Here is a 12,837-nt window from a genome sequence, read left to right as displayed (position 1 = left end):
TGTGCGGTTTGAATCATTCTACAAGATCACAGATCTCTGTAATGATCTCCTTGTTAAAGCACATTCTCCTCAAACACTGGTCTTGGATCATTTGAATAGAGGAGCCCCCCCCCCCCCCCCCCCCCCCCCCGCTCCCCCCCCACCCGCTGGCCCACCCGGCTTCCTGTTTAGCCTCCTGCTCCTCTCTCCTCTCTCCTGCAGCAGCTGCTGCTGTTCTGCTTCACCTCATGTCCTCCTCCCTCTTCCCCTCCAGACCTAACAAAGTGCCAATGACCAAGATCTACGCCCCCCCCCAACCCCCAACTTACTCTTGTTAACTCCTGTAAGGTGTCCAATAATGTGGAGTAGGATAGTGCTCACACTTCATAGGTGAAGTCTTCAGAACGTTTCCAGGATAAATGTTGATATTACTGATGAAGTCTCCCAGAAAGTCTCCTAATGGATTTCAAATGTTCTCTTTAGATGCAGTGTAGTTGGTTGATCTCCAAATAACAAGTAAACAGCAAAAGCTCAACATGGTTTTAAACACAATCCCCAACAATGAAGTCTTTACTCTAATTTGGGTGGTTGTTATTAGGACAGGGAGAAATCATTAATTGCAATTGTGTAGTGTGTTACAGATCACTCAGAGTCTGAGTTGCTGGGCAATCTATACTTTTACATGCATGTGTAAACTGGAGCTATCAATAGTGTTCCTTCCATCACATGGCTGATCAAGTATCGTTGCCATTCTTGCTGCCTGCCATTGGCGTGTGTTAGAAGGATTTGCAGGTTGATAATCACATGCTGTTTGGTCAATTATGAACATACCTTCCTTAGCCATCAAGTCCTGAGGTGAGACTCAGATCTGGAGCTTTGGATTCAGAGATGCCGCCCACTGCATTAGAAGACTTCCTGATGAATTGCGTGTTAGGCAGCAAAATGAGCATCAGAGGCTGCTTTCATTGATTACTCAGAGGCTTAAACATCCTCCAGTGGCCATTTCTAAGGTGACACGGTGGCACAGAGGGTTAACACTGCTGCCTCACAATGCCAGGGCCCAGTTCCTGGCTTGGGTCACTGTCTGTGCAGAGTCTGCACGTTCTCCGCATGTCTACGTGCAGACTTGAAAGACTTGCTGGTTAGGTGCATTGGTCATACTAAATTCTGGATAGTGAATAGTGATTACTACCCTTTCCTTTATCCCTTGCCTTCTCATTAATGTTTGACATTTGGAAGGCCTGGGTATGGATTGCTTCATGTGCTGTCGATGATTTGATCGTCAGTCAATAGAATGTGCTTCTTAAAGTTCCAGTCTTATTCCTTTTCTGACTCTCGTCCCTTCTGTTCCAAGTCCAAGCTTGATGACCACAGTGAAACTTTATCATTAAGGACAGTTAGACTTTGTAAATCCCTCACTGAGACAGGCCAGTCGGAATATAATGTTCCTTTCTAGCCCTGTACATTCCTACTCAAAGTCAGATCCATTTAGACTCGGGTATCACAATCTCAATTATCTACCAATGTTTGTTGCAAATGAATACATCACAAAAGGGATAATCTATAGAGAAGATTATGCTACTTGTTATGTATAAATAAATGATCCTCAGTGAAGGTATACTTGCACATGGTTTTGTGAAGGGGAGATCGAACTTGATCGAGTTTTTCGAGGAAGTGACGAAGATGATTGATGAGGGTAGGGCAGTGGATGTTGTCTACATGGACTTCAGTAAGGCCTTTGACAAGGTCCCGCATGGCAGACTGGTGCAGAAGGTGAAGTCGCATGGAATCAGAGGTGAGCTGGCAAAATGGATACAAAACTGGCTCGGTCTTAGAAGTGATGTGGAGGATAAGTTCTGTTTGTGAACAGAATTCCCACTCACCTGAAGAAGGGGCTCAGAGCCTCGAAAGCTTGTGTGGCTTTTGCTACCAAATAAACCTGTTGGACTTTAACCTGGTGTTGTTAAACTTCTTACTCGGTCTTAGAAAACAGAGGGTAGCAGTGGAAGGGTGTGTTTCTGAATGGAGGGCTGTGACAAGTGTGGTGTTCCTCAAGGATCAGTGCTGGGACCTTTGCTGTTTGTAATATATATAAATGATTTGGAGGAACATGTAACTGGATTGATTAGTAAGTTTGCGGACGACACAAAGGTTGGTGGATTTGCGGGTAGCGATGAGGACCATCAGAGGATACAGTAGGATATAGATCATAGAACATAGAACATTACAGCGTAGTACAGGCCCTTCGGCCCTCGATGTTGCGCCGACCAGTGGTACCAATCTAAAGCCCCTCTAATCTACATTATTCCAATATCATCCATATGTTTATTCAATAACCACTTGAACGCTCTCAACGTTGACGAGTCCACCACTGCTGCAGGCAGGGCATTCCACGCCCTTACTACTCTCTGAGTAAAGAACCTACCTCTAACATCTGTCCTATATCTCTCACCCCTCAATTTAAAGCTATGTCCCCTCGTGCTAGCCTACACCATCCGAGGAAAAAGGCTCTCACTATCCACCCTATCTAATCCTCTGATCATCTTGTATGCCTCTATTAAGTCACCTCTTAACCTTCTCTCTAACGAAAACAACCTCAAGCCCCTCAGCCTTTCCTCATACGATTTTCCCACCATACCAGGCAACATCCTGGTAAATCTCCTCTGCACCCTTTCCAACACTTCCACATCTTTCCTATAATACGGCGACCAGAACTGTACGCAATACTCCAAATGCAGCCGCACCAGAGTTTTGTACAGTTGCAGCATGACCTCCTGGCTCCGAAACTCAATCCCTCTACCAATAAAAGCTAACACACCGTACGCTTTCTTAACAACCCTATCAACCTGGGTGCCAACTTTCAGGGATCTATGCACATGGACACCCAGATCCCTCTATTCATCCACACTACCAAGTATCTTACCATTAGCCTAATACTCTGTATTCCTGTTACTCCTTCCAAAGTGAATCACCTCACACTTTTCCGCATTAAACTCCATTTGCCACCTCTCAGCCCAGCTCTGCAGCTTATCTATGTCCCTCTGTAACCTGCCACTTCCCTCCGCACTGTCTACAACTCCACCGACTTTAGTGTCATCCGCAAATTTACTAATCCATCCTTCCACGCCCTCATCCAAGTCATTAATAAAAATGACAAACAGCAGTGGCCCCAAAACAGATCCTTGCGGTACACCACTAGTAACTGAACTCCAGGATGAATATTTCCCATCAACCACCACCCTTTGTTTTCTTACAGCGAGCCAATTTCTGATCCAAACCACTAAATCACCCTCAATCCCATGTGTCCGTATTTTCTGCACAAGCTTACCATGGGGAACCTTATCAAACGCTTTGCTGAAATCCATATACACCACATCAACCGCTTTGCACTCATCCACCTCTTTGGTCACCTTCTCAAAGAACTCAATAAGGTTTGCGAGGCACGACCTACCCTTCACAAAACCGTGCTGACTATCCCTAATCAAATTATTCCTTTCTAGGTGATTATAAATCCTATCTCTTATAATCCTTTCCAATACTTTGCCCACAACAGAAGTAAGGCTCACCGGTCTATAATTACCAGGGTTGTCCCTACTCCCCTTCTTGAACAAGGGGACAACATTTGCTATCCTCCAGTCTTCTGGCACTGTTCCTGTAGACAATGACGACACAAAGATCAAAGCCAAAGGCTCTGCAATCTCCTCTCTAGCCTCCCAGAGAATCCTAGGATAAATCCCATCCGGCCCAGGGGACTTATCTATTTTTACCCTTTCCAGAATTGCTAACACCTCCTCCTTATGAACATCAATCCCATCCAGTCCAACAGCCTGCATCTCAGTACTCCCCTCAACAACACTGTCCCTCTCCAGTGTGAATACCAACGAAAAATATTCATTTAGTGCCTCTATAGAACATAGAACATTACAGCACAGTACAGATCAGTTGGAGACTTGGGCGGAGAGATGGCAGATGGAGTTTAATCCGGACAAATATGAGGTAATGCATTTTGGAAGGTCTAATACAGATAGAAAATATACAGTAAATGGTAGAACCCTTAAGAGTATTGATAGGCAAAGGGATCTGGGTGTACAGGTACACAGGTCACTGAAAGTGGCAATGCAGGTGGGGAAGGTAGTCAAGAAGGCATACAGCATGCTTGCCTTCATCGGCCGGGGTATTGAGTTTAAAAATTGGCAAGTCATGTTGCCGCTTTATAGAACCTTCGTTAGGCCGCACTTGGAATATAGTGTTCAATTCTGGTCGCCACACTACCAGAAGGATGTGGAGGCTTTGGAGAGGGTATAGAAAAAATTTACCAGGATGTTGCCTGGTATGGAGGGCATTAGCTATGAGGAAAGGTTGGAGAAACTTTGTTTGTTCTCACTGGAGCGACAGAGGTTGAGGGGAGACCTGATAGAAGTCTACAAGATTATGAGAGGCATGGATAGAGTGGATAGTCAGAAGTTTTTTCCCAGAGTGGAAGAGTCAATTACTGGGGGGCATAGGTTTAAGGTGCGAGGGGCAAGGTTTAAAAGAGATGTACGAGGCAGATTTTTTACACAGGGAGTGGTGGGTGCCTGGAACTCGTTGTCGGGAGAGGTAGTGGAAGTGGATATGGTACTGGCTTTTAATGGGCGTCTTGACAAGTACATGAATGAGATGGGAATTGAGGGATATGGTCCCCGGAAGGGTAGGGGGTTTTAGTTAAGTCGGGCAGCATGTTTGGTGCAGGCTTGGAGGGCCGAAGGGCCTGTTCCTGTGCTGTAATTTTCTTTGTTCTTTGTTTGTTCTTTGACTGTTGTGGCACTGAGGACATGGATATGTGACACAGCCCAACCATCCAGGCCCAAACTGCTTGGATCAGCTGATACTCCCACATGACCAAGCTCAAAAGACAAAAGCAGAGGATGCTGGGAAAACTCAGCAGGTCTGGCAATGTAGGGAGAGAAAACAGTATTAACGTTTCCAGTCTGTTTGACTCTTCAGAACTAAAAGAGAGGGAAAATGTGTTGGATATTATACTGTATAAGAGAGGTGGAACAGCTGGAACAGTGATTAGTGAGAGCTGAAAGAGATTGCAACAAAGATATAGCAAACTTAAGAACAAGTGACAGATGGCTCAGTGGGGGAGGGGGTGAAGGGAGGGTTTCCTCATTGGACAAACAAATGTATGGGATACAAAAAAGGGGTTACGATGGAGGAGAAAGTTCACAGTCTTGAGTCGATGAATCCTGAGGGCTGTAATGTACATAATGGGAAGATGAGATGTTGCTCTTCTAGCCTGCACTGGGATTCACTGAAGCATTGCACAAGGTAACAAGGATAGACACGTGGGCATGAGAACACGATGCTGAGTTGAAATGACAAGCAACAGGAAGGTCGGGATTATGCTTGCAGACTGAGTGAAGGTGTTCCAGAGAGTGGTCACCCAGTCTGCGTTTATTCCCCCCAATATAGAGGAGATTGCATTGGGAGCAGTGAATACAGTAGACCAAATTAAAGGAGGTGGAAGTGAAATGTTGTTTCACCTGAAACGAATGTTTGGGGTCATGAGGAGGGAGGAGGTAAAGCAGCAGGTGTTGCAACTTCTGGTCAAAGGAATCTGCCCCACCGCTCTTCCACCTCCTCCAACACAGCTGATTGTGTGTCCCTTGATATATAGGCAAAAGATTTGTGTCCAAGTTGGTTTGTGCCACTGAATGATTTGTATACACTGTCCCCCATGGGAAAAAGTGATACGGTGCTGTCTTTGCATGTTTATAAAGCATGTTACATTATTACCTTGTTCTCTATTCAAACTCTGATAGTTGGAGGTAGCCCAAAATGATCCCAAAATTTGGACCTCAAGCCCAACTTATTCTGGCACATGTTGGGGTATCAGAAAATGTTTTTATTTAAACATTCGTTCTTGGCCTTATCAGACATAAATTGCAAATGTAGAACCCAATGAAAGTAATTTATGTGCACAAAGTAAAATGGAAAACTGTGCTACTGCCGTTATAACCAGATGCTGCTGCAATCCTCAACAATTAACCGTTGTTTGAAAAACAATGGAAGCTTGTGCCAGTTCGCAACAACAACAGTTTATATTTATGTAGCGTGGAATTTTCCTTTCCCGAGATGAAGTCCAGTGGCACAGGCAAAAGTCGGAGTGACTTCTGCTGGAGATTGGGGCAGCTGAACATGAGAGATCTTGCACTATTCATCTCATTAACTCTACAGCCACAAGGAGCACAATGAATCTCGGGGCAAGGTGGGCAGGAAGTGGCCCTCCTCACCATCATCTCATAGGCTCCAATGTTCGCTGCACCATATTTAAATGACATCCGAGCAGTCAGTCACTCTCCTAATTTGCTCCTGGATTCCACCCTCCACCTGAAAATCCTGCTTCAGTCTTGGCCCCCTCCTCTTCCCAGCCTTGGTGTCACTGGTGTGACAGGCAGCTGGAATCTCTCAGTGTCAAGATGAAAGGAAGACAAAAGCAGCCTGTCCTGACCTGAAAGTCCAGGAAGAAGTCTGCCTTGCCAAGCGCACACCATTTACATACATAGAATCATAAAATCCTACAGTGTAGAAGGAGGCCACTCAGTCCATCGAGTCTAGACCGACCACAATCCCATCCAGGGCCTATCCCCACAACACCTTGCATTTACCTTAGCTTATCCCACTGACACTAAGGGGCAATTTAGCATGGCCAATCAACCTAACCCGCACACCTTTGGATGTGGGAGGAAACCGGAGCACCCGGAGGAAACCCACGCAGACACAGGGAGAATGTGCAAACTCCACATAGACAGTGACCCAAGCCGGGAATCGAACCCGGGTCCCTGACGCTTTGAGACGGCAGTGCTAACCACTGTGCCACAGTGCCACCCATTTCAGTTGTGCAACAGAACATTCTAGATTCCCGTTGGCTGAGCGCATCATTTGGAGATTGTAGTAGCAAGCCCCTTTAAAGGAGGGGGGTGGGTGAGGTTTCAGAGGGTCATCTGACCTGTTTGGCCAATCGGGCAAAACATGTGAATCCTAGGCGTGGGCTCTCTCAGGCAGTGTGGAGACTGGAGTCAAAGTAATTGGGAGGATCTTTTTCACTCTCTGTGTAGAGTTATTCCTGTTAATAAATAGTTATTTAGTTACTCCACTTGGAGGTTGTGGTGGACCTCAGTTGTGCCTTTGTCCTATATGGACCACCGTTGTGTGTGCTTGTCATACCTGGACACGTCCCCTTCCAGTTTGGGTCCTCCCCTCAGCACCTAGTATAAAGGTGGCTGTCTCCTCCCCCTTGTTCAGTCCAGGTCGGTTATTTGTTGGGATCTGCTCCTGATTCTGTTGTGAATAAAAGCCTACACTTATATTGGCATATCGGTAGTCTTTCGCCTTATTGATAGCGCATCAGAGGTCGCCAAGATATTATGGAGGAGCAAAAAGATTCCAGTGTGTTCAGCTTTTACTGAACATTCATGAGACGCAGATAGGGTTCCCGGCATTTTAAACCGCCGTGAAAGTTGGAAGAGCAAAATTCCAAACTAATTTCCCGACACTGGGAAACTGATTTTTGGCTTCCTGCCAAATCTTGCACCCTCCCCCACCACGGTTCCTGCTGTTGGTGGGAGAAGAAAATTCCACCTGTGGTATTGAAAAGATCCCAAGACACTTCCTGAGGAGCACTACTAAATAAAATATGACATTGCCACCAAGGGCAATGAAATCGAGTTTGCCCAAGAGGCCAGAATTAGCGCAGGTATCTCGGAGGCTGTGGGGCTGGAAGGGATTGCACAAATATGGAGGGATATGAAAACAGGTGAGGTGGGGTGAGGGGGAGGGGAATTGGTGTGGGTTAGTTCATGAACAGCAGAACAACATGAATGTGCTGTTTGACGTCAGCTCAAACTTCAAGTTTTAGAATATTCAAATCAGAGAATGATAAGGATCTTAGTATTGAAAAAATAATGAGAACAATCTCTACTCTCTCCTTTTCTCATAGAGATCCCAGACTGTGAACATCTTAATGTGATCCCTAGACTCCGCACTGTCAGCTTACCTCATCTATTCATCCTTAAGGTTGCTGGGAGGGACAAAGATGAAAGTAATTTCAGCATCCATCATTCTCCAGGAATCCTATCCTGAAGTACACGGTATGGGCAACAACTGAGGGCAGGACTGGACACGGCTGGGTTGGGTCTTCCACTCATGGTCAGATAGTCCACTTGCATTCAGCCTGACCACTTGGTATGAACCCAGAGAATTCTTGAGCTTCGTCTTGCTGTTGCTGGCTGGCCTGCCCTGCAGAAACCCACTGGCTGCACTTTTTATCACAAAAGTAAAACACAGGATCTTCTGCCTCTCTCTCTCTCGTCTTGTTACCTCCCATTTCTTGCACACACTTGCCTCAATGTTCGGACCAATCTGTTTTCCTACTGTAAGGGGACTCGACCAATCAGAGTTTGATGTCACTCTACATTGCCTGTTTGTTGAGCCTATCAGCAAATGCAGAGCTATCAGGCTCTGATTAGTGCCCATAGATACTGGCCTGCATGGGGACTCCCCCCATTGATTGGGGCCTTGTGCCTAGGCCTAATGGCCACAACTTTACTGGCTCACCCCACCCATCGATGGGCAGAGCGAGCCGGTAAAATCACACAAGAGCCAAGAAATCAGGATCGCGCCCGATTTCTCAGCTCTCGCAATCTTACCAGCTCACCGGATTTCCAGCATGGTCGCCCTCTTGCCCACTTCTGGCGAGAGGCTGAATAATTTATTTAAATGCTGATTAACATGGCATTAGCAAACCCGAGTGCAATCGTCCAGGCTCACTTGCCTTAGTGGCCTCGCCGAGAGAGGTTGTCGCTGGTAAGGAAGACACCTGCTCCCCATGAACGGGGAACAGTTGTGTTGGCCTCGCCAGTAAAACGGAGGCCATTGAGGCTCCCCGGGGAGGTCAAGGGCAAGGGGGTGGGGGGTGCCCCTTGCACAGTGCCAGGTATTACCTCTGCTTCAAGCATATTGTATAATCCAGCTCTGTGGGTGGTGGTGGGGCTATTAACTGAATGGAATAGGAATTCTTCTGTGACCAATTATGTGTAACTGGTCTTGATCAATCTCTCTGTTTTGCTAATTGCTCATTTTCACAAACATGTTGCCTCATATCATTTTCATCTTTTTAAATTGCACACAGCAATGTACTTGCTTTCATTGTTTTATTTGCTGTGGCGGGTGAACCTTTAGATATGAGTATTTTTAAGTTATCTGCAGCTCCTAGTTGCCATGGGACCTCTTTCAAATGGATGCTGTTTCTTATACATCTCCAACCCCTTGTCCTTCACCCAGTGTTATGGTTCTCATGGGATTTAGAATTGATTATACCAAATTGCAGGTTGCGGATTGGAGATTTCAACTTTCAATTAACACTCAAACCTAGTTTCTCTTCAAACATTGACCTTCAGGTGACACCATATTCAAATCCTTGATAAAATTTGATTGTTTCAATTTAAATGCACACAGTGCACAGATGTCCATCAAGCTGCAATAATAATAAGCAGAAAGTGCTCATTTTCAGAAGGGCAATGTCACATTAAAAAATTGGGATTTCAAGGTCCTGGGGAAATGTGGTTCCATTATAAATCCAACATATTAATAATTCTGAAGGCTGTTTGGCAGCACCTGTGTAGATAGTCACAGAGGTTCACCTTTCCCTCATAGAACATAGAACAGTACAGCACAGAACAGGCCCTTCGGCCCACGTTGTTGTGCCGAGCTTTGTATTTTAAGAAAATGTTGTTCTTGGGATGCTGATGACTCAAGCGAGATGACAGGTATTGGTCCATACCTATAGTTACCCTGAGAAACAGGTGGTGGGCATTCAATTTAGAGGTATATGACCACCATTTGATAATGAATGTTCTTCCGGGCTATTAGATCTTATTTTGTTTCTCCTGATACAAATAGCTGGAACCATTTTTAAAGAACTGAACTGTGTTGTTAGCAAGTTGCTCCAGAATGGAAAACACTTTGTTTATAAATCACCCGTGTGCACTGTCACAAGAGAATTATTAGCCTAGACAATGATTGCAATCCATTGATGTTACATAATCCGAAACTTCAGCAGTTCATCATTCCTGCCACATCATTGTTTAAATAAATTATTTTGTTCTGATGGGTTTTCAGCCAGGATGCCAAGTTATATTTAGGTATCCTTTTGGTTTCCCAATGTAATGGCAGGGGTGAAATAATAGTTGAAACAGACAAACTCGGCAAGTTACTGATTAACATTTATCACTCTAAACAACAATGGTATTTCAACAAGGAAGCTCCAGTGATTGGTTTTTAATGCACCCTAAAGAGGTTTTCTCTCTCTATTGATTCAGAAGAATAAAGATCTTGTCATACATGAATGCATTTAAAGGAAAGTTATTTGGTGTATTTAAAGATAAGTTAGATAAACAGCCAAGGGATAAGTTGATGGAATTAGATGAACAAGGGTATAAGGAGGTTTGTGTGGAGCAGAAACACTGACATGGACCTATTTGGTCGAATGGCCTGCTTCTGTGTTGTAAATATCAGCTTGTACATTTGGGGACAGGGTACATAAAATATGTATGTTTTTAGTACAATATACAAAAATACCAGCCAGACAGAAACTAGGAATTTTATCAAGTCTGTATCACACAATGGCTGGAAAATCGTGTGCGGACATTTTCTACCACAGCCTCCCCCCCCCCCCCCCCACTCAATATATTTATATTTTTTATTCATTCATGGGATATGGCCATCGCTGGCTGCACTACCATCCATTACCCATTCCTAATTTCCCCTGTGACAGTGATGGTGAGCTGCCTTCTTGAACCGCCACAGTCCATGTGGTGTAGGTACATCCACAGAGCTGTTAGGAGGGAGTTGCAAGATTTTCATCCAGTGAATAGATCTCCCATGGGCTTCATCAAGTACGAGCTGCCTTATTGAGCAAGTGGAGGCTTGCCCAACGGGAAGCAGCCAGTGGGGTTTTTTAAGCCTGTAACTTTACCCAGACCGGAGTTGTAGGTCCGAAGGTAAACACTACCTAACTGTAAGCTGCAGGAGTGACAAAGAGAAAAATTATCTTTTTCCTCCATCTTTCCCTCCAGACAACCTCCTTAAGTCAAGAATCTTTCCAGTAAGAAAAAGCCATCACACTTCTTTTCTGGAAACTTGAGCCCTATTACACTAGTGGGGAAGACTGGGCCCAATGAGATCATGTGTTACTTCTTCTGTGCAAACAACATTGAAGGAGAGAAAACACAGAAAGTGATATTGTTAACAACATGCGAGGCCCCGACTTTCAGTGCGATAAGAAGTCTGGCCTATCTGAATGCCTCCAACTTAAAAACTTTTAACAAACGGGTAGACTAAATTACTACGACCGAAAGCCCCCAGATATATCACTTCAACATGGCTGGGAGAACCCCTGGGGAATATATCACTGAGTTCTTGGCTAGGTTACGGAAACTAGCTTAACACTGCAAATTTGGACCACTTCTTAATGAATTGATATGTGGCATAAATGACCTAACCATCCAAAAGAAGCTGTTGGCAGAACAGAATTTGGATTTTTAAAAAGTACTTGTGATAACTTGAGAATGCAGAGAAAGGGGCTCAGGAGCTACAAGGGACATCAGGCAGCAATGTCCTCCAACTAGTGGGAGGGGTGTCATCCAATCTGTCCTCAAAGGAGAGTGCTTGTGTCAATTAGGTGTTAAAGGGCCCCGGAACCCTAATGTCACCACCAAACAGTTAAGGAACGGTAGTACCGACTCCAAGAGTATTGAAATACATACTCCAGAAAGGTGCAGCTGCCAGATAACAGCAATCACCTCGTCTCCCAATCATTGTTGTACAGGGAGCATGGACCAAGCCTTATGGGGAAAGATTGACTCCAGCAGATTTGGCTCAACTGGTTGCAGATCATCCGGCTAGGTGTGGGAGGACAGTACAAGGTTATCAGTAGATACCCTGGAGTTTTTCAGGAGAGCTTGGGGAAAATAGAAGGAGCCAAGGCCAAGATCTACCTTGACCCCAATGCTACACCTGGATATTTCAGAGCCAGACCCGTCCCTTACTCCATGCTGGAGAAGGTGGAAACTGAACTAGGGCACCTTGAAAGCTTGGATATAATAAGGCCCGTGCAATTTGCAGAGTGGGCCGTGCCCGTAGTCCCGGTTCTTAAACTTGTCAAATCAGTTTACCTTTGTGAGGACTATGAACAGTCAATCAGCTCTCCAAACTTGATCGGTGCCCCATTTCTCAGATCAAAGAATTGTACTCTAATTTAGCAGGCGGCAGAACCTCCTTCAAGTTTGACATGAGCCGCGCCTTCTTCAGCTTGAATTAGAAACATAGAAGATAGGAGCAGGAGGAGGCCATTTGGCCCTTCAAGCCTGCTTGCCATTCATCATGATCATGACAGAAATATGTGATGATCAACACACATTAGGGACTTTATGAGTATACCCATGTGCCCTTTGGGGTCTCATCAGTGTGTGCCATCTTCCAAGGTAGCAGTATACTTAGATGATATCTCGGTCATGGGGGCTTCAGAACAGGAACACCTGGCCAACCTAAAAGGCGATTCCCGGCTTGGGTCACTGTCTGTATGGAGTCTGCACGTTCTCCCCGTGTCTGCGTGGGTTTCCTCCGGGTGCTCCGGTTTCCCCTCATATTCTGAAAGACGTGCTGGTTAGGTGCATTGACCTGAACAGGTGCCGGACTGTGGTGACTAGGGGAATTTCACAGTAACTTCATTGCAGTGTTAATGTAAGCCTTACTTGTGAGACTATTAAATAAACTTTTTTTTCCAGAGCGAGAGTTCACTTGAAGAGGGGGAAA

The sequence above is a fragment of the Mustelus asterias genome, chromosome 18, assembly GCF_964213995.1.
Source record: "Mustelus asterias chromosome 18, sMusAst1.hap1.1, whole genome shotgun sequence".
NCBI lineage: Eukaryota > Metazoa > Chordata > Chondrichthyes > Carcharhiniformes > Triakidae > Mustelus > Mustelus asterias.
This window is presented reverse-complemented; position numbering follows the sequence as displayed.